Source organism: Platalea leucorodia (assembly GCF_965183815.1).
Source record: "Platalea leucorodia genome assembly, chromosome: 2".
Classification (NCBI taxonomy): Eukaryota; Metazoa; Chordata; class Aves; order Pelecaniformes; family Threskiornithidae; genus Platalea; species Platalea leucorodia.
Window position 1 is genome coordinate 53,473,970 of NC_138824.1, and position 23,574 is coordinate 53,497,543.

Consider the following 23,574-nt stretch of genomic DNA (forward strand, 5'->3'; position numbering starts at 1 on the left):
TAAAATCTTCTAATTAACTGCATATTAAAAAACCTAATTTGAATAGTTGGTGAGGGGGTTTTATGTATATTTTTTCCCATGAGTGAGTTTCACACAAAATTAGATCTTGTTTTGGAGGTGGGAGAATCAATATTTGAATTGTGTGATTTAAAAAAAAAAAAAAAAGTTTGATGAGAAGAAGCAGAGGCAAATATTTCTTTTATTAGGCATAGTAATGGAACACTTTGAGCTAGAAGGGGAAAAAATGGTGCTGGAACAGATGTTCTCATTCAGAAAAAGAGTTCTTGAAGCTCAGAGAAATTAAAAGGCTTAAAATTAGCCTATTCAGTTATTCTATACACTGAAAAATATCCATTTAGCAAATTCTTTCCTTTCCACCCTTCATCCCTGCCTCCCATTCCAAATATCTACAATAGAAGTTTTAATTTTAATGAATAAATCATAGCTTTCAGTAAAGCCTGAATCACAGTATCAACGTGCTTAAATTTAACACTATTGCTGCTGAGAACCAAGCAACCTTTACCGAAGCCAGAGACAAGAAAGACTGTTGAGGATAGGCATGATACTTTATGCACTGTATCAGAAGGGGAAAGTCTAAAGATAAGCATAAAAAAATATAAGCACTAGTAGTTTACAAAAGAAAGTCACAGCATTATTCTAGCTGTCAGTGTGTGTGACTTCTATACCATCTTCCACTGAATAAGTTTCCAGAAAATACGTGCTCCTCCAGATGAACAGATAAATATTAGATAGGAAGTGTCTTGATGATTAAAAGAAAAACCAGAGATATAAACAACATATATAATAAAAGTATGCTGACTATTCATACACATTCAAGAATAGGCTGAGTCATAACAACAAAACCAAGTGTCAGCTCTTATCTCATTGGATATTCCCACTATTAAGACAAATGTAATCTTTTTTTTTGGATATATATATTTTCGCATAGATAAAACTGGTGGAGCTGTAGAATACAATGTTGATGAATCAGTAAGTTACACAGTGCCTTTTACATTCTTTTTGAAGGCCAATATTGCACAGTGCCCTAAACTGAATGTGTTAGACATGCTGCTTGAGGAACAAAAACCGGCAAGAAATCCTCATCCTTAAGAAAAACCACAAATCATAGTTATGTCTTAAGACACTGGTGTTTGTACTTATCAAAATGCCAAGTATTAAATATTTGAATGAATGAAAAACTATATCTTTAAAATATCATACATTTCTACTTGACTGTTCCAGAGGCTGCTGCTAGTTGGTTTTTCCCTCTGAGAGAATGATTTGCTGGCTGGATGTGACTGTCTAAAACACTTTCGACAGTATTTTCACACTTGTATTCTTAGCCTTTTGCTGGTAAATGCCATGCTTGTGTAATAGTGTCCAGATTAGGAATGTTCCTTTCTCTAAGGTTTATAATTAATTACAGTGACTGAAGCTTGAGCAATGTATTTGAGGGTATCTGTTCAGTCTTGATGGTTTAATTCTGTCTATATACAGCAGAGGTTAATTTAATGCACCAAACTGGCTTCACAGGATTTTTTTATTCAATATTGTGTTGCTCCCATGGAAATGGGAGCAAAATACCCTAGCTAATGCAGGATACAGAAGACACAAAACTCAGAATATTAAGCAGTATACAATTTATTTCATTTTCTACTTATCTGAAACTGTCACAGACAATCTCTATGTTTGCATATAAGGCTGAAAGGTGTGCAGGTGAACACCAATGTATCTTGTAACTTAGAGGGATCTAGATAAAGAAACATCTGAACAGTTTGCATTATAACAGTCAGAATATTCTAATTTAAGCTAAAAATGTCTGCCTCTGAGAGTTACACTTGTCTGAAGATAGAAAATTCATGAATTTATTGTTTTTACATTTATAGTACCATAGTATCTTTAAAAGTCTTTTTTGTTATTAATATAATAGTAGTTAGTTAGTTAGTAGTTGGCTCATTATATGCCGCTTTAATTTGCTTAAGTTACAGAGTATATGTAAAGAGAGAATTACTGCCATTCTGTATGAAACAAAATCCCCAAAATGGAAAGAACAAGTTAAAGAAATAAGGAATGTTTTTGTAAATTTTATTTGGGTAATACTGTAGAAGTGCCCATACCAAATGCCATGTTCATAACTGTGTTCATAGTAATGCAAAATTACTCAAGTATACATATGGAATAATATACATGTTACATTGTTGAAAAATGAGAAAAGAAAAAACAACACACAGTTACTGTTAGGAAAGTTTGAAATGGCATAGCATTTGCAGAGTGAGAAAACTTGACAAAGGTAGGTAAATTTAATGGGGTGATGTGATAAATTACTCAAATACATAGCTTATGACAGTTCCCTTGATGGAAGCAAAGAAAACTCGTCACTCTTCAGAACAAGGGGGCTGTATTCTCATCCTGACTGACCTTGAATGGAATTTAGTGATCTTGACTGGGATGAAGCTGAACATGATTTCTTAGGACACCTCTGCATATCAGAATAAAGGTGTGATCCTGAGTGCGCTCAATTTTTCTTACTTCTAGGTTTTTCAATATCAACAACAATTAAGACATTAATATTTATGGATATATTGGGAGAAAGCAAATTCTTCAGGACTCAGGATTTTCCTTCAGATTTTTATTGTCTGACAGTGGCAAAAAACACTTCTTAGGGCAAGACTGGGCCTATGTGCTACCCCCAAGTACGTGGACAATAGCGGATTCATACTTCTTTACATTTCTCCAGTGATCCAATTGTTTCTGGAACAATCATCACTCACCACAACTTTCTTGAATTGGACCCTACACATTCCTACTCTCTTTGACAGGAAAATAGGCAGTCAAATCTAGACACCACCTGTTTTCTGTAATACATACAACACATTTATATATGTTTCTAATATTTAAGGTTCTGTGGGTTATTCATATGTTTTAAAGTAGGTATGCACTTTATATATTGCTACATCATGGCCTTTTCATTGACAAAGAAACAAGGTAGTTGGATCTTGTGTGTTCTGTAACTTACCTCTATAGGGATATTTGTAGAGAACTGCTAGTGCAAAATAACGAGATGTATCAAACAGCCTGGGTGCTAAAACCACAATGCAGAGTGACGGTCGCTAGGACCAAGGACCAGACAGTACCCTGGAGTGAGGGTGAGGGAGGGAGCCCTGTGGAGACAGGGCGGCCTTGCCTAGGCCCCATTCCCACTGTCTGTGAAGCCTCTTATCCCCCCCCACACCTACTGCCTGGGGGACAGTCCTGGTATCACTTGTCTTGGTTTGACTGGTCGCTGATGCAATTTTCCAATTAGCAAAACTACTAACCACTTTTGTCTTGGGAAAGGAATTCGGAAGGGAGCTAAAAGATAACGAACTGTGGAAAACTAACGGCTCTAGCCTTGAAGAAGAGCTAACAGACCAATAAAAGGGAACATCTTGGCACCAAAGATTGGACGGTGGCCAGAGAAGCATGAAGTTTGATAAAACTGCAGAAACTGGGTGAAAGGTAAATGCGGCAAGGGGAGATCACGACCATGGACTCAATTCAGGAGCGAAAAGACTTGCTCCCCCACACCTGAAAGGAGCATGCATGCTAATTTACATAGCAGGCGAGGATAATTTAAATACAGTAAACCAATAGTGTATTCAATGTTAATCACTAACCAATAAGTGTAAATTTAGGCAGGTTCATACTAATCATGTAGCCTGATAAATGTGCTGTAGTTTGTATGACAGTGGTGCTTGATTTGTGGAATTATCACCGAGTATCCTGCACAGAATCAACATCTCTATAAGAATCTTTACTTCTCCTCCTCGGTCTTCTCCTTTTTCCTCACCGAATACCCCTGTTGGCAGGACCTACGCTCGATCCAGGACCGGTGATTCTCTTTTCTTTCTCTCTCTCTCTCTTTCACTTTCCCTAAGGTGATTAAGTTGTTAAATTGTAGTCAAGTACTGCACGGCCTACCTTGACTTTCCATAAAGCTGCATAGCTGGGGTGGATATAACCGTGAGAGGGTTGGTGGGTATTGAATATTTGTACTCAATATTTGTCTCTATAGAAGCTTTCTATTAAAGCTGGTGTTTGTGTACGGACCTTGGGTGTTGGCCCACCTTTAATCCACACCAAGAGGATTTGCGAATCTTAGTCACTCCTCCCCCCTCCCCCCCAGGTGGGACATGACAATGTTCTATATCATAACATAGATGGCAAAAAACACAGTTACTTTACATGAGAATTAAGAAGCACGGCATGCAGTAGCCTGTATATTCCTATTCTGTTTCTTTTCTAATAGTAATTACAAGGTGAGAAGTCCAACTATAGATTAAAGATAGACATGGACCTTAAAAATTAAATAAACATGCCAGTCCAGTAAATATTTATAAAATCTGCTGACAAGATAAATGATCAGATAAATAAAATAAAAATAGATAAATTGTTAACTGGGAAGATGGAATTAATCTCATTGTACTTGTTTTCCTTTTTCCCCAACTTGCTCCTCAAAATTGTAGCGCCAGTGACTTGAGTAAATGGAGAATGTTTATAAATATATTGTGAAATTGTTAGACTTGATTATTTCATATTCCTCAGCACAAGAAAAAAAGAATTGAGGTCCTAATATCTGAACATGGCTTGGCTAGAGAGGACAAGATTTTTTTTTTTTTTTGTGAACTCAGACGTGATATAGTGCGCACTAGGTATATTGGGTTTACATGGCAAAGTTTTGGTAGCAGGGCGACTACAGAGGTGGCTGCTGTGAGAAGAGGCCAGAAGCTGTCCCCATGTTTGACAGAGCCAGTTCCAGACAGCTCTAAGATGGACTCACCGCTGGCCAAAACTGAACCAAAGAGAGATGTTGGTGGCACCTCTGTGATAACGTATTTAAGAAAGTGTAAAAACTACTGTGAAACAGCAGCTGGGAGACCAGACTGAGAAACTGTGAGAGAAACAACTCTGCAGACAGCAAGGTCAGTGAAGAAGGAGGGAGAGGAGGTGCTCCAGGACATGGAGCTAGGATTCCCCTGCAGTCTGTGGTAAAAACCATGGTGAGGCAGGCTGTTCCCCTGCAGCCCATGGAGGTCCATGGTGGAGCAGATATCCACCTGCAACCCATGAAGGACCCCACACCAGAGCAGGTGGGTGCACCTGAAGGAGACTGTGACCCCATGGGAAGCCCGCACTGGAGCAGGCTTCTGGCAGGACCTGTGACCCCATGAAGAGAGGAGTCCACTCTAGAGCAGGTTTGCTGGCAGGACTTGTGACCCTGTGGGGGATCCATGCTGGAGCAGTCTGCTCCTGAAGGACTGCACCCTGTGGAAGGGAGCCATGGTGGAGCAGTTTGTGAAGAACTGTAGCCCAGAGGAAGGACTCACATTGGAGAAGTTTGTGGAGGACTGTCTCCTGTGGGAGGGACCCCATGCTGGAGCAGGGGAAGAGTGTGAGGAGTCCTCCTCTTTGGGAGGAAGGAGCGGCAGAAACAACGTGTGATGAACTGACTGCAACCCCCATTCCTTGTCCCCCTGCACCACTGGGGGGAAGAGGTAGAGAAATAGGAAGTGAAGTTGAGGCCAGGAAGGAGGGAAGGGTGGGGGGAAGGTGTTTTAAGATTTAGTTTTTATTTCTCATTACTCTACTCTGATTTGATTGGCAATAAATTAATTTCCCCAAGTTGAGTCTGTTTTGCTTGTGATAGTAATTGGTGAGTGATCTCTCCCTGTCCTTATCTTGACCCACAAGCCTTTTGTCATATTTTGTCTCCCCTGTCCAGTTGAGGAAGGGGAGTGAACAGATCCTCCAGAAATATTTTGTTGCTTGTCTTCTGTTGATGGTCTTAAGAGTTAAATACTAGTATGCTAAGTGTTGCAACTGATGCCTCCAAATAATAAATGGAAATTCTCTGCTCAGGTAATTTGCATCAAAGAATTCAACCCCTCAGCTAGCATGCTAATCTAAAGGGCTCCACACTAGCAAACAGAACAAGGACTCTATTCAGGCATAGGTAGATGCTTTTCCATAGCGTCTTGTTCTTCTGGCTAGCTAGCACTTTTCTAGACAGGGCTTGGGAACAGTTGAAGAGCTAGCACCATCACTAACTCTGACAAACAGATAGCATGAATAAGATCATCCTGCTTTTGAAAGAATAAGTTCAGTTATAGAGCTATAAACTGTGGGCTAGTACCTGTCTTTAGGGACAGAGAAAGAGCCTGACCAGGTTTTATTTATAGCTTAGTTTTAGTCAAGATGATTCAATTTCCAATACATGCTTTACTACCGACTGTGTAATGCTTAGCAATTAACTTGAAACTAGATCCCTGGGAGAACCAGTCAGTTAAAGGGGTCTAGAGACCTGTTCAGCTGACCAGCTAGATTTGTTCAATTTAGGAAACATGAAAAATTCTCTAGACCCCATTGACTATATTGATTATATTTTCTTAGACTATAATGAAACCTTACTATATAAGTGTTTACCTACTCCTATTCACCTGAATTTATGAATCTGAATTGGCAGCTGAATCCTGTCCAAAGATCTGTCTGTAGCTGAAGTGTAAAGGCAACTTTCAGAACACATTTCAGTCTGTAGTATTGAGATTAGTGTTAAAGATTATTCATCCCAGTATGTTTAACCCAAACTAATCTCCACTTTCTGATTTCCAAGTGGTCCTCCCCTTTTAGTCAGAATAGAAATATCTACTCACCAGTTACCTGGTTCATTTTACACATGCTTTCCAACAATGCATTTTAGTAACTTTTTGGAGAGACTGACCCACATAGCTCTTAGTGGAAATTTGGTTATATCGATTCTGTGCTTCATAGTAAGGATGGAGGGTTGGACCAGATGACTTTTAAAGGTCCCTTATATCCCAAAGCATTCTATGGTAAGGAACAAAGTATATTTTTCTTCTACTGCTTTAGAACTACTAGTAATGTTAAAATCAGATTGGTACTAAGGAAACAGGAAAAAAATAAAATGTAAAGTATTTCTCTGAAAAAATAGGGCATTTGATGAGGAATACTGACATAGCAGGTACTGTCAGACATTGCTTAGATTTCTTAGTCTTCATTTCCAGGCCCAGGAAATCCTCAGAGCCTCTACCTAGATAAGACAATGTACTGATCTACAGCAAAGTAACTGACTAAATCTATAGGTGAGGATTTGAAACCAGGTAATTGGCTGAACTTCTACCCCACTTCACAGTGGAGCAATTACCTAAATGATACCAGAGCTGTCTGGGCCAAGAATTTTGAAGTCCCAAAAATACCTCCAGGCAGTATCAGCTCTGCGTACACTCATTAATAAATACTCTTTACATGCTTAAATATGTTTTTTAACTCCCTTTGAAAGAAACTGAGCAGTCTAGGGGACTTCCTCAGGGAGTTCCTGATGTAGACAAATGGCATTGACCAAACCATACAGTGGAAGGATGATCTGAAGTAGTCAAATAGATATTGCTCCTGCCTATGCAGCAATGGTCAAGAAGAGTCTTCTGTACACAAAGTAAGTTAGGACAGTTTGTATAAAATTGGTGTACACAGTTGATACACAGTTTGAGATAATCAAGATCAATGGGTCATGCGTGTGGGGGAATGGTCACATAAGATCAGGGGCCAGCTGGGTTATAAGAGGTGACCAGCATATCAGTTCAGTGAGTCTCACCCAATCCAGTCAAAGACACCTTTGCGAGGACCCTTGCAACAGAGACTCCTATTTCCATTCAGATGGCAATTGACCATCCTGTTCAAGAGATTGGATTTCCCGTATCTGCATTACCTTATGCAAAATATCCCAATAAATCAGTATTTTTAACTGATGCTTAGGTGTGCACCTAAGCAACCAGACCTAGAATCTATCTTAGCACACTTTGGTTTTTTTTGTTTACAAGTTCTGGGAACCTAAAATGTTTTTAAATATGCCAACAAAATTATCAGACAATGAAGTCTTAATTTTTTTCACTGACCATTCACAGAATCATAGAATATCTCAAGTTGGAAGGGACCCATAAGGATCGAGTCCAACTCCCTGCTCCTTGCAGGACTACCTAAAACTGAACCATATGACTAAGAGCATCATCCAGATGCTCCTTGAACTCTGACAGGCTTGCTGCTGTGCGCACTTCCCTGGGGAGTCTGTTCCAGTGACCGACCACCCTCTCAGTGTAGAACCTTTTCCTAATGTCCAATCTGAACTTCCCCTGATGCAGCTTCATTCCATTTCCTTGTGTCCTATCGCTGGTCACCACAGAGAGGAGATCAGCACCTTCCCCTCCACTGCCCCCCTTGAGGAAGTTGTAGACTGCAATGAGGTCACCCCTCAGCCTTCTCCAAGCTGAACACCCACTCCTTGTAAGTCTTGCGCCTGAGACCTTTCACCATCTTGGTTTTCCTCCTCTGGACACACTCTAATAGTTTGATGTCCTTCTTATATTGAGGCACCCAAAGCTGCATGCAGTACTTGAGGTGGGCTTGATTTGAACAAGAGAGTAGCACAGCATCATCTAATAATGTGTGAAAATAATTGTAGGTATGTGTTTTGGTTAGGATATTAAAAAAATACAATTAAAAATATAATTTAAAAATGAATGATCACCTACAGCAAATATCACCATCTCTTTTTTTCTGTTATACTCAAAGCTAATTCATTCAATTTGTTTGAAAAAATACATAGTTGATATTTTCATCTCTAGGGTGTAAGTTAGTCATAGGAATTGATACACAGAAGAGAGCTAGCTTGTCTTTTATATTGTTTAGAGGGAAAAAATCCACAAGATAAACTCAGCCACAATGCAGTCAGCTAGCTCTCAAAGTGACATATATAGAAAAATAAAATTAAGTTTTAAAATAAATTTTGAAAAGTTGGCTGCAGGGACCAATCAACCTTGTGCTTTATTCAAATATTGTGGGGTTGTTCAGAAAGATTCTGGAGTGAAGTACATGGAAAGCTATTTATGTACCAAGTTGTGTATAAAATGATTCACTTACTAACTTGTGTGACTTTCTAGAGCATCCTGACCCAGAAGAGCAATTAAGCACATGTGGAAGGATTAAGCATATAGGTATCCTATAAAGTCTAAATGAACAGGAAGCTGACTGACACAAAGGCATTTTGAACTCTAAAGAAATTTGTAGCTAATGAGTTCTGGAGGAAGTTAAAGAAATCAAAGACTGAAATTGGTGCATTCATGTCAAAACCCCTTACCTATGAGAAAAAAATGGTTTTTGTGGCCTCTGAGATATACCTGAAACATACTGTTTGCTGGTGAAGCAGAGAACAAGCAGGAAAGCGCCACATAAAACTGACTGTACACTTAGGAATAATGAATGGGTAGCTCAAAGGATTGTATCAACTTTGTTAATATATGTCTATTAATTTGCATTATAGGGTTATACACTTTTTCAGTCACATGGCTCTGTATGCCTGAATCCTTTTGTCAATTCTGAAAAATTCTACATCTGATCTCCCTCTTTTTTTGTGTAGACCAATAATAAAAACCTTGCTTAACGGACTGCATAAATGACCTATAAAAGAATTGCAAAACCAGCTAAAAACTGATATCTCAAATGACAATGTCTTAACAAACAAATACACGGAACTCAATGCATTCAAAGTAATTACCTTTGCTCTCACAATATACTTTATAAATTAATTTAGATTTCACAGAGATGTCAGTTGTATTTGTGGTTTTGTATTTTTAATTTTTTAAACTTTTTTAACGGAAACTCTAATTCATGACATAAGAGTATGATCTGAACAACAAAATAAAGAAAATTTCCAGTCTCTTATATATCAACTGGACTTGGCAGCAACAAAATAATGTTGCTTTGAGGTCTGTAATAACTAATATATTTGCAAAGGTAGGAAATAACAGTTGTCTCCATAAGGATTAAATGTCTAAGCTGGAAGGAAAAAAACCATAATAATAATAAAAAATTGCTTGAGGTAAAAGAGAAAAAAGAGGACAGAAGAACTGCTTGAGAGACTTCTCAATTATTTCTTAATTTCAACGCATGAAATATGAGGAGCCTTCCAAAAAAACCCAACAACTTTGTGAAAGACATACAGGTAATTCAGTTAAAGAAATTACTAAACTGCTTTTTGACCACTCTACCTTCATACTTTAAAGCTATGACAAGTAGCAGCTTTACGTTATATTGCAATGGCTTATTAAGAAGAGTTCTAAGTCATAGAGATTTTGCTACAGGCAGCAGCTTTAAAAGTTGGTTTATCTAAACCAGAAGGCACAATTATTTTTAAACATTTAAATTTAAATTAAAATATTTAAGGATAAAAGAAAATGCAACTCCTGCACTTCTCTAAATGCTGTCCTGTTTCTTTGTGCAAACTTCTTAAGCAATTACTTTTTGAATATTGACTGACTTCTATCTCCTCTCTTCTGCCATGAAACCCTACAATGGTCAAGGAAGAAAGTCATTAGCTGTGTCTTTGTTCAAGACAGTGTGTTGTCTTTTAAAGATGAGGCATCAAAGAAATTATCTCAGTTTAAAAAGACAAAACAGTAAGACATAATAGCTATGTAAGTGAATTGTTTACACATCCAGGAAGAACTGCCCCTGGTTGCCAAGTGTTAATTCTTTCTATTTTAACATTTGTCCTCCTACCAATGTTTGTTCTTTCTTTCAATATGTTTGTGTTATTATAGGCTGGCTGGTTCTCAGGACACTGTTTGCATCATATTTATCTTCAGAGTTATTTATGCGCAAATCAATTCCTAGCTACACCATTTTACTGTTTAATTATGAATAGCAACAATCCTATTTCAGCAAACTGGTTTGCTAGCTTCAAAAACATATAACTTTATTACTTGTGAAAGGTGAGGAACTGAAGGCTTTAGATACTGAGGTCAATGATTGCCTTCACTGAGAAAGTGTGGCCAATGTGCCACAGCACTGACTGCAAGTAAAATCAGGTCACCCATTTTTTATGGGTATTTAAATCTTGTCCTCTCTCTTCTGAGAACTAATAAAAGTGTTAATTAACATCAGCAATGGCGGAAACCTTGGTCTACTAGAAACTTGATTGAAATATCCTGCATAAGTTATGTGGTCTATGAGTAAACCATGACGACACAGCATCACTGACTTTAACCTCGTCCAAATGAGCTGCATATGGGGAAAAGGATGTTCCAAAAATCTTAGGAGCGGCATTTTCACATTCTTTTTCTTCTCTAGTAACTTATAGTCAGTCATAATTCTGACTGCTACCTCTATGCATATAAAATATCAATTAAATGGTAACACAGATAATTTATTTTATTATCTATTTACCCATCATTATCTGATAATTTAGAGTTATACAACAATAGTAAAAGTCATATTCTAGCTTATTGGCATGTGGAAAAAATAAACCTGTGTGTATCTTAATAAAGTAAGGCTCTGGTGACTTCAAGAACTGGAAGAGACTTTTAACATGGAAGATAACATGTTCAATAATAATTGTTCAGGAATCACTTTGTAGCCTGAAAATTTGGCCTGCAGGAATAAAAGAAGATGAGAGCCAAACACTTTGATTTAGGGCCAGCCAATCCCTATAATATCTGTATTTAAAGGAACTATAAATGAACACCTAGAACAATTCTGAATTATTCCCATGACCTTTAAAATATCTTGCACTCACCTGTAAACTGAAGCGGAAGGAATAAATCAGAGCTGTAGCTCTGAGTTAGAAAACCCTTTCAAAGATTTAGATGTTTGAACCAATGCTCAACTATTAAATTACAGGAAAACAAAGTAGATCTCACAGGTAAAAATAATAAATGTTGGCATTACCGCTAAAAATGGCTTAAATTATCATGCTTAACTTTTCCCAGAGTTTTCAGTTACAGCTGTAACATCATTTAAGTAGGTATGAGGTGTCAGTGGAGAAATAGCAAATTAAACCTCCGTATTCTGATTCTTAACAGTCAAGTAAGGTTACTTTAAGCAGTGCCAGTGAAGGTTCAAATTCATCTACCATTGCACTGAAGCACATTATCAGTGTTCATACAATCAGTTACAGCTGACATGCAGCTTCTTTTTATACAGTCTCTTATATGTTTGTTACCAGCTCTCACAAAACAGCAAGCACATCCTTACACATCAAATATTGCTGTATGTTTCACATATTAACAATCATTGCATGAAAAATTTCTAAACTGAGAATCAAATCTGTACAGGGATATCCTGCCTTTATTAGATTTTCTCTTCATCTTTTACAATATGTGGTACTTCAGTGAGATATTTAATTCAGAAATAACATGTTCTAGCATTAATTAGTAAATCAAAGTAAATAGAATAATTCTGGACAGATTTTTATATTGTTTGATGCCAAGATTTCAATAGGCAATCCTAGATGTGAGTCAGGAAAAAAAAAAAAAACAAACCCAAAAACAAAAACACAAAACCCACAACTCTCAGTCACCTTGGTCATTTTAATCAACTAAACGAATCTTCGTACTAAAACCATTATCTCCATTTGCTTGATCCAATGCTTATTTTAGACAAAGTTCCTGGTGTCTCCAATAGTGCGATGTTAGAGTTTTTCTTGAGACAACATTTATTTAAAATGTCACTAAATAAAGGAAATTCTTCGAGGAACCTGGAATTCTCACAGTGCTCATTGGGAGGATTGTATAATTATGCCAAAATAATGACTGGGAGATTAAACCACATTAATATATCAGCTTAAAATTTATCAGAGTACAGAAGATTGTTCCCTCAATATTAATAAAATTATAAAACAGTAATAAAAGTGGACACTGTTAAGGAAAGCTGACTCCTGTGAACTTAAAGGCTCAAGAGATTTCTTCTCCTCCACCTACTTGCTGCTGTTCCTGTTTGCAGGCCCAGCCAGTGGCAAGGCAGAGCACATATGCCAGAGATCTAGCTACACACACAGCACTCCCATAGAATATGTATGAGCAATACCTACAGTCCCATCCCATTAATTCCCTCCAGCTGATCAGGATGGAAGTTCATGAGTGGATGCACATATATTCTCCTTTGATTTGCAGTCACTCCCACATTTGTGGATCCCTCAAAACCTGGACTCGACCATAATAATCCATGCCTAGACCCTGGACCCTGTTTATCCAGGCTGTAGCTTCAACCTCAAATCTTTCCAGACTCTGGCCTCCTCCTACTCACCAGCTGCTCTACATTGAGGTTTACTAGCAAATCACACATACACACACAGAACAGAGAGCAAGGTCACACAGTACATAGTTAGGAACTCAGTTTAATAACAAAGCAGGACAGACTGCACAGCACTTGGCAATACAAGCATACTCATCTGCAATATGTTTACATATGACCGGCTCCTTTTATCCTCCCTCCTTTCCATTTGCACATACTCATTCCTCCCAGATCCACCTTGATCCCTCCCTTTGGCTCTTCTGCTGAATGTCCCATAATAAATTTTGTACACTCCCCCAATCAAATAAATTTCCTGTAGTAAGTTTTACACAATCACACAAGTACCTGCAAGTGTTCCTTCATAAGTTTACTCTCTCCTATGAGGCCTGTGATCATTTTATTTCCCACCCCTTCTTACCAGCTACAAAATTCTGGCTGAATGTCTCCAAGACTACAGTTGAGAGTTTCCTTCAATGTCCCTTCAGTCAGTGAGCTGAGAGCTCTGGTCTTTGATAGTATCAAAAAAATTCTTTCTAACTTGGTTTCATTTGTTAGGTGACCAATTTGACAACCTCAGTCACCTGATCGGTTACCTACTTAACTGCTGATACAGGTGAATTGATTTTCCAAGTTATCAACAACTTGCCCACCTAAGCTGTTTTGGAAGACTAGAGTCTCTCTTTAATATTAGCCTTCCATTCACATAGGAATTTCACACCACACAGAGGAATTGTCACAGAGATACCTAAATGTAAGCAGAAAGTAGTTTGCTCTGTAGCCATTCAAAACCACTGAGCTCTTCCTTTATATGGCATATTCAGGATTTTCTTTAATAACCGTGCTTTACAAAGAACTTGAAGGGTAAGATTCACTTTGAAAATGTAGATGCCTATAGCTAAGTATCTAAATATGCACATCTACAAATATAATTACGAATAAATCTGTTCAGTCCATTCAGTAAATGGAATCCATGGAGTTCTTGAGCTCTGCTTAGACACCTACAGTTTGTCAAATAAATACCTTTCTAGATCCCATTGACTGTTCACTTGGGATATCCTCACTTGCCTAAATAGAGGCATTTAGTACTCCTTCAAGAAGTCTCTAAGGCATCCCACTTGACTTCCAGGTACTGAGACAGAGAGATAAGGATCTCTGATATGTCCTAAGGCACGTTGAATATCCGTGTACAGAAAGCTTGGATATCCTGTGTCAGTTCAGAGAACACCAGGTGTCTAACTATGGCAACTGTATTGACTCTCTCAGGGACTAAATTAAGCAGCCTGAGTTGCATACCATAGTGTGGCATTATTGCTCATCATTTATTAAGAATGCAGTACAAGATAATATCATTTAGAGTTTCATTTCTGTTGCCCAAAGCACTGACATCACAGAAACCATTGCTATGACTGGGGATGAATTATTAAAACAAGGGCTGGGGGGAAAGCCCAGAAACAACTAAATTTTGTAAAAGTAATTCAATCTAAAAGATAAACAAGTAATAAAAAAGAGGAATTAGAAAGTAGCTGTCTATTGATATAAACAATATAAAATTGACATATATTTGCCAAATGTCTGTTCATTGTGTATGTATATACCCACTTTTGTGTGTGTGTGTGCGTAAGAGAGAGAGAGAGAGATGCAGAAAACTGTTGTTAGAGAAGAACATTTTGTATTTAAAAGGATTACAGTATCTGCTTGTGTACAAAGAAGATAGTGGTGAAACAGTAAAAAGTATACTTTCATGTTGAATGATAAGTAAGATAATTTTGCTTTTCTAGAAATTCACTAAAATAAATTAAACTTTTTGTACACTCAAATGACAAATTTGAAATGGAAGACCAGATATTGTATTGTTTTAACTGGCAATGGTTTCTGACAGTCTTCCTAGCTACTATTTGCTACTGCATCTGAGGTCAGCACTTCATTATCTGTTTATGAGTCAGTTTTCTAAGAAACAAAACAATCATCAAGAAAGACATATCACCCATGAGCAAAAACTAAAATAAAATATTAGGGTGAAAATACAAATTTTGTACTGAAGTTTGAAAGTGTATTCAACAACTTCTTATTTTTGTAACTTTCCTCTTTGCTGCTGTTCTACACATCATTTGCATCATGGTCATAATGACTGCTTTTAACTTCATCTGTCTTTCACAATCTGCAGTGTAGCTATCTATATCTGGACTTGTCATTTAGATGGCACTTAAACTTAATGGCAAAAAAAATGGTACTTGTCAGGAATGATTCACCAGACCTATTTTAGATGTTTATATAAATATAAAATCAAAGTCATTCTAGAAGTTCTCATTTCTGCCCTTTAACCATAAAGGGAGTTCAGACAATGAGCTGAAATGATGACATCTACTTTCTAGACTTCTGAAGTCAGAGGGATTAAACTTCTTTATCAGAAAGAATTTAGCTCTGTACTGCTCTGAGGTGGGAATACACTTCTGTTCTACGCTGGGGAAAGACTGCTCTGGTTTGTATTGGGGAATGACCATGAACGGACGTGTTACACTCCATTCCAGAGGAGAGGTCTGCATCTGAGTCTGTGACAGAGGGAAGGAAAGAGAAAAGAGCCTGGCTTGGGAAAAGGAACGACAATAAAGAAAAAAAGTTGAGTTGTAGGCTCAGGGAAGGAACTCAGCTCCAAGCAGAGAAGTTGGAAAAGATCCATTCTTCTGCTTCTAATATTATTTGCACATAAGTATAATCTGATTGCTGAGATAATTATTTATACTATTTATATTATTTGTATTATTCAGAGATGATCAATGGCTGTAAGTGAAGATGTGGTGATCACCCTTTTACAGAATATTAAGAACATTATTATTCTTGCATAAATTGGATATAAATCAAACCTTGATTTATGCATTTTTTTTGCTCTTCTACAACAGCTGTTTATCTTCTTCCTCTCATTTAATGGAAATGTTGGTGCTTCTGTATCTACATAAAGTTTTTTTTCCATGTATTTTTTCTTCAGTTCATGAGTGCTTTGAATTGCCTTCTACCTTTCCATAAATATATGTGCACGCACACATGCACAGAGGTGCACATGAGCACAAAAAACCAAATGTGCTTTCTGCTGATTAATTATAGTGACACCCAAATAATTCTGATGAAGATTTTTGCAAAGTACTTATTTTTATATTTTTCTGATCTACTTGGAGTGATTACTACAGTGACTGCATATGTTTACATTTATCCGGTTATTTTACTGACCATAAATATGTAAAGAATAATAATGTTCTATCTTTGTGCTTGTTAGATTTACAGTAATTACGTCTAATATTGACAATCTAAAATTGTTCTGTTTTTTTCCCTAACATTGCCCTTGGCTCTCAAATACATAACAACAAGCAAATTTAACTGAAATTTATCACCCAAAAGGGCATCATATTATATTTTCAGTTTTTGTATTTGCTAGAAGTTTTCATCTCTACTTTTTGAAGTTACTTAATTTTCATCCATATTATATAAAATTACTTCTGGAAAATGATAATTCCATAAGTCAGTATGCCTGCTCAATTCACTTCAATGTTCACATTTACCTAGTTACTCGAATACATCTTAGATCCATTTTCCATAAAATGAAATTTAATGAGATGCCATTAAGCTTTCAGACTTAATAATCGTAGAATCACAGAATCATAAAATCATTAAGGTTGGAAAAGACCTCCGAGATCATAAAGTCCACCTGTTAACCGAAATGCCTGGTCCACCTCTAAACCATATCCCTAAGCATCACAACCACATGGTTTTTGAACACTTCCAGAGACTGTGATTGCACCACTTCCCTGGGCAGTCTGTTCCAATGCTTAACCACTCTCTCCATGAAGACATTTTTCCTAATATCTAACCTAAATCTCCCCTGGCACCACTTGAGGCCATTTCCTCTCATCCTGTCACTTTTTACTTGGGAGAAGAGACCAACCCCCACCTCGGTACAACCTCCTTCCAGGTAGTTGTAGAGAGCCATAAGGTCTCCCCTCAGCCTGCTCTTCTCCAAACTAAACAACCCCAGCTCTCTCAGCCGTTCCTCATAAGACTTGTTCTCTAGACCCTTCACCAGCTTTGTTGCCCTACTGTGGACACTCTCCAGCACCTCAATGTGCTTCTTGTAGTGAGGGGCCCAAAACTGAGCACAGTACTCAAGGTGCGGCCTCACCAGGGCCGAGTACAGGGGCACTATCACCTCCCTGGTCCTGCTGGCCACACTATTCCTGATACAAGCCAGGATGCCATTGGCCTTCTTGGCCACCTGGGCACACTGCTGGCTCATAGTCAGCCAGCTGTCAACCAACACCCCCAGGTCCTTTTCCGCCAAGCAGCTCTCCAGCCACTCCTCCCCAAGCCTGCAGCGTTGCATGGGGTTGTTGTGACCCAAGTGCAGGACCCGGCACTGAGCCTGGTTGAATCTCATACAGTTGGCCTCAGCCCATCAATCCAGCCTGTCCAGATCCCTTTGTACAGCCTTCCTACCTTCAGGCAGATCGACACTTCCACCCAACTTGGTGTCATCTGCAAATTTACTGAGGGTGCATTCAGTCCCCTCATCCAGATCATTGATAAAGATATTAATCAGAACTGGTCCCCATACTGAGCCCTGGGGAACACCACTTGTGACCAGCCACCAATTGGATTTGACTCCATTCACCACCACTCTCTGGGCTCAGCCATTCAGCCAGTTTGTTACCCAGTGAAGAGTGCACCCGTCCAAGCCATAAGCAGTCAGTTTCTCCAGGAGAATGCTGTGGGAGACAGTGTAAAAAGCTTTACTAAAGTCTGGGTAGACAACATCCACAGCCTTTCCCTCATCCACCAAGTGAGTCACCTTGTCACAGGAGATCAGGTTAGTGAAACAGGACCTCCCTTTCATAAACCCATGCTGGCTGGGCATGATCCCCTGATGGTCCCGCACGTGTCATGTGATGACACTCAGGATGATCTGCTCCATGACCTAGCCTGGCACCAAGGTCAGGCTGACGGGCCTGTAGTTCCCCAGATCCTCCTTCTGACCCTTCTTGTAGATGGTCATCACATTAGCTAGCTTCCAGTCATCTGGGACCTCCCCGGTTAACCAGGACTGCTGATAAATGATGGAGAGTGGCTTGAAGAGCTCCTCTGCCAGCTCCCTCAGTATCCTTGGGTGGATCCCATCTGGCCCCATAGACTTGTGGGCATCTAGGTGGAGTAGCAGGTCGCTAACTCTTACCTCTTGGATTATTGGGGCTTTGTTCTGCTTCCCATCTCTGCCTCCCAGCTCAGGGGCCTGAATACCCTGACGATAACTAGTCTGACTATTAAAGAGTGAGGCAAAGAAAGCATTAAGTACCTCAGCTTTCTCATCCTTTGCGGCAATGTTTCCCTCCGCATCCAGTAAAGGATGGAGATTCTCCTTGGCCCTCCTTTTGTTGCTGATATATTTATATAAACATTTTTTTGTTATCTTTAACTGCAGTGGCCAGTTCTAGCTGCACTTTTGCCTTTCTAATTTTCTCCCTGCGTAACCTAACAATATCCTTGTGGTCTTCTTGAGTTGCCTGCCCCTTCTTCCAAAGGTGGTAAACTCTCCTTTTTTTTCTGAGTCCCAGTAAAAGCTCCCTGTTCAGCCAGGCCGGTCGTCTTCCCTGCCTGCTTGTCTTTCCGCACATGGGGACAGCCTGCTCCTGCGCCTTTAAGACCTGCTTCTTGAAAAACATCCAGCCTTCCTGGACTCCTTTTCCCTTCAGGACTGCCTGCCAAGGCACTCTGTCAACCAGGCTCCTGAACAGGCCAAAGTCTACCTTTCTAAACTCCAAGGCAGTGGTTTTGCTGACCCCCTTCCTTACTTCTCCAAGAATCGAACACTATCATTTCATGGTCGCTGAGCCCAAGACAGCCTCTGACCACTACATCACCCACCAGGCCTTCTCTGTTCATAAAGAGCAGGTCCAGCGGGGCACCTCCCCTGGTTGGCTCATTTACCAGCTGCGTCAGGAAGTTACCTTCCACACACTCCAGGAACCTCCGAGACTGTTTCCTCTCTGCTGTGTTGTATTTCCAGCAGAGATCTGGTAAGCTGAAGTCTCCCACGAGAACAAGGGCTAGCGATCATGAGACTTCAGCCAGCTGCTTGTAGAATGCTTCATCTGTTTCTTCATTTTGGTTGTGTGTCCTGTAACAGACTCCCACCATGATATCTGCCTTGTTGGCCTTCCCCCTGATCTTTACCCATAAGAACTCGACCTTATCATTACCATCATAGAATCGTAAAATCAGAATGCTTTGGGATCGAAGGGACCTTTAAAGGTCATCTAGTCCATCCCCCCTGCAATAAGAAGGGATATCTACAACTAGATCAGGTTGCTCAGAGCCCCATCCAGCCTGTCCTTGAATGTTTCCAAGGACGGGGCATCTACCACCTCCCTGGGCAACCTGTTCCAGTGTTTCACTACCCTCATTGTAAAAAATTTCTTCCTTATATCTAGTCTGAATCTACCCTCTTTTAGTTTAAAACCATTACCCCTCGTCCTATCACTGCTGGCCCTGCTAAAAAGTCTGTCCCCATCTTTCTTTTAAGCCCCCTTTAAGTACTGAAAGGCTGCAATAAGGTCTCCCCGCAGCCTTCTCTTCTCCAGGCTGAACAGCCCCAGCTCTTTCAGCCTTTCCTCATAAGAGAGGTGTCCCATCCCTCTGATTGTTTTTGAGGCCTTCCTCTGGACCCGCTCCAACAGGTCTATGTCCTTCTTGTACTGAGGACCCCAGAGCTGGACGCAGGACTCCAGGTGGGGTCTCACCAGAGCAGAGTAGAGGGGCAGAATCACCTCCCTCAACCTGCTGGCCACACTTCTTTTGATGCAGCCCAGGATACGGTTGGCTTTCTGGGCTGCGAGAGCACATTGCTGGCTCATGTCCAGCTTTTCGTCTGTCAGTACCCCCAAGTGCATCTCAGCAGGGCTGCACACAATCCCTTCATCCCCCAGCCTGTACTGATACCGGGGATTGCCCCAACCCAAGTGCAGGACCCCGCACTTTTCCTTGTTGAACCTCATGCGGATCACACAGGCCCACCTCTCCAGCCTGTCCAGGTCCCTCTGGATGGCATCCTGTCCCTCAGGCGTGTCGGCTGCACCACTCAGCTTGGTGTCATCTGCAAACTTGCTGAGGGTGCACTCGATCCCGCTGTCTATGTCATTGATGAAGATATTGAACAGCACTGGCCCAGGTATGGACCCCTGAGGGACACCACTCGTCACTGATCTCCATCTGGACATGGAGCCATTGACCACTACCCTCTGGATGTGACCATCCAGCCAAGTCCTTATCCACCGAACAGTCCATCCATCAAATCCATAGCCTTCCAATTTAGAGACAAGGATATTGTGGGGCACCGTGTCAAAGGCCTTGCAGAAGTCCAGATAGATGACATCCATAGCTCTTCCCTCTAACATATAGAGCTACCCCACCACCTCTCCTTCCTTGCCTATCCCCTCTGAAGAGCTTATAGCTATCCATTGTGGCACTCCAGTCATGAGAGTTATCCCACCATGTTTCCGTGATGGTGACTATGTCATACTTTTCCTGCCACACAATGGCTTCCAGCTCCTCCTCTTTATTGCCCATGCTGCGTGCATTGGTGCACCTCAGTTGGGCTGTTGATCCCGTCTCCAACACAGGCATGCCACCCCTAGGCTCATCCCTAGCAAGCCTGGTTTTATCCCCTTCCCCCTTCAAATCTAGTTTAAGGCTTTCTCAGTGAGGCCTGCTAACTCCTGAGCTAGTATCCTTTTCCCCCTTTGAGACAGGTGAACCCCATCTGTCTCCAGCAGGCCTGGTGCCATGTAAACTGCCCCATGATTGAAAAACTCAAAATTCCACCGCTGGCACCAGCCTCTGAGCCACGTGTTAATGAGGTGGGTCTTCTTGTTGCTTTCCATATGCCTCCCTGATACTGAAAGGATGGAGGAAAACACTACCTGTACTCCTGATCCTTCCTTCGGCTGGGGCTGCATGGCTAGAAGGCGCGTCCCCTGGGTGGTGGATAGGGGATCCCTCTCTGGAGGGTGCACCGGATAAAATTGGAGAAGGTGCCGCGAACCAACGCAGCCTAAGGGAAGGCCACCCTGACAGAAAAAACACTGGCCCTCCAAGTCATGGGGGTTGGGCAGGAGGCCAACTACCTCCTCCCAGAAAAAAAAAAAAAAAAAGTTGCAGAAAATACGAGCATCAACTCGGAGATGGAGAAAATCAGTAATGAAGTGAGGAGGAGGAGATGGAACTGGATCGGTCATGTCTTGAGGAAAAAAACAACAGAAGACTGCGCTGTGGCCCTTGGGACTCCAGAGCACGCAGCCGCGGACCGATCGAAGTGGAAGAACGATGTTCGCGCCTTGTGTACCTCCTGGCACTGAGAGAATTCAGAGTCAGAGAGACTCCTGATCCTTCAAACAGTTGCCCCAGTTCTCTGAAATCCCTTTTGATCATCTTTGGTCTTCTCTCGGCTACCTCATCGCTACTGACCTGAACAACCAATAGTGGGTACTAATCAGATGGTTGTACCAGTCTAGGGAGCTTCCTAGTAATGTCTCTGACCCAGGCCCCAGGGAGGCAGCAGACTTCCCTATGGGATGGGTCTCGTTGGTATATCAGGCCCTCTGTTCCCCTATGTTGCCTATGACAATTACCCTTCTTTTTTTCTTACCAGCAGCAGTTGTAAAGTGTGGGGTTGACTGGCTCACCCTAGTCAACCCCTGGGTGGATCTTCGTCTGCATCATCATCCTCCTGGTCCTCAAGATCCAGAGCCTCATACCTATTGTGTAAGGGCACCTGGGAAGGCAAGGTAGGCTGGGAAAGGATTTGCCTGTTGCGCCGAGCAGGGATCTTTTTCCATCCCCCTCCTTCTGGCTGGTGGCAAGAGGGTAGGGGAGCCTCTGCTTCTCTTGATGTTTCCATCTGGCGCACTTGTCTCGGGGATGGTAGGGAGTGGCTCCACCAGTCTACCTCCCTCTCACACTCCCTGATACTCCTCAATCCTTCTACTTCTTCTTTCCGCTCTGCTTCCAGGCTGAGCAGATCCTCCACCTGGTCGCACCTCATGCAGATGTTATCATCTCAGCTGTCCTCTGTTATCAGAGCAAGGCTCTGTCACTCTCTGAAGCCAGAGACCTGGGTGGCTGCATGTTTTTGTGGGAGCTCCATCTGGGTCGCCACATCCCTTCTGATGATGGCTCTTGCCCTAGTAGAAACCATGGCTAGGTCTCTTCTGGGAGGGCGAAGACCAGAAGTTGAGCTCGATGGCTGACTGCTCCCCGCCTGCACACCCTGCCTTTGACAAATCTTTGACAAGATTTGCTTGTCTTGCGAGAACAACGCATAATAACCAAAAGAGCAAACTGAACAGTCTTACACACTTTTTTTAATGAAGAACTTGAAAGAAAACTGAGATCCAAATAGATTCAAATTTTCAAACCAGGCCTGTCTTTATTTTCTATCAGCCATCTGACTAACTTTGACAATGTAATACACTGCTACATACTGAAAAACATGTTATATTTGACTACTGCAGATGTCTCTGTAGGTGTATGTGAAGAGCACCCATCATATTATCTTTGAATACTGAACAGCATTTACATTAACCAACTAACACTTTTTGACTTTTTTTCTTTTTTTTATTAATTTCAACACTGGAAAACATTTAAACTGTTAAATTATTTTACTATTCAGAATCATTACTTGTGGCACCTACCTGATGAAATAAGTATCTTCAACTATTTTTCTGCAGATAGGTATATCTGGTCTATAAAACCACAGTGAGAAGGGCCCTCAAATCAACTCACCTTAACTCACCTCTAAATGTTTAAATTCAGAGGGACTGCTAGCTGTAACACCTACTCTGTTGCTGCAGCAATTGAAGAACAGAGGTTCTCTTAGGTGACCAGAACTCATATCACTCAAAACCTTAAAGCTCAAGGCAAGTACTTTGAACATGCCGCATATTGAAAAGCATTTATTAACAAAACAGATTTTTTTTTTTTTCCCCAGTAACTAGTAAAATATACATATGTATTCAAATTATACCAGGCCTGAAGAAAATCACCACCTCCTAGTCATTCAGTAATGGTTATGATAAAGAAAAAATTTCAAAAACTTTTTTTTTCTTTTTTCTCCTTCCAGGAGCCTGCTCCAGTGCGGGCTCTCCGTGGGCTGCAGCTTCCTTCAGGGCATATCCACCTGCACCAGTGTGGGGTCCTCGATGGGCTGCAGGGTGGATATCTGCTCCATGATGGTCCTCCATGGGCTGCAGGGGAACAACCTGCTTCACCATGGTCTTCTCCAAGGGCTGCAGGGGAATCTCTTCTCTGGCGCCTGGAGCACCTCCTCCCCCTCCTTCTTCTCTCACTTTGGTGTCTGCAGAGCTGTTTCTTTCACATCTTTCTCATCCCATTCTCTCACAGATACTGCACATTGTTTTT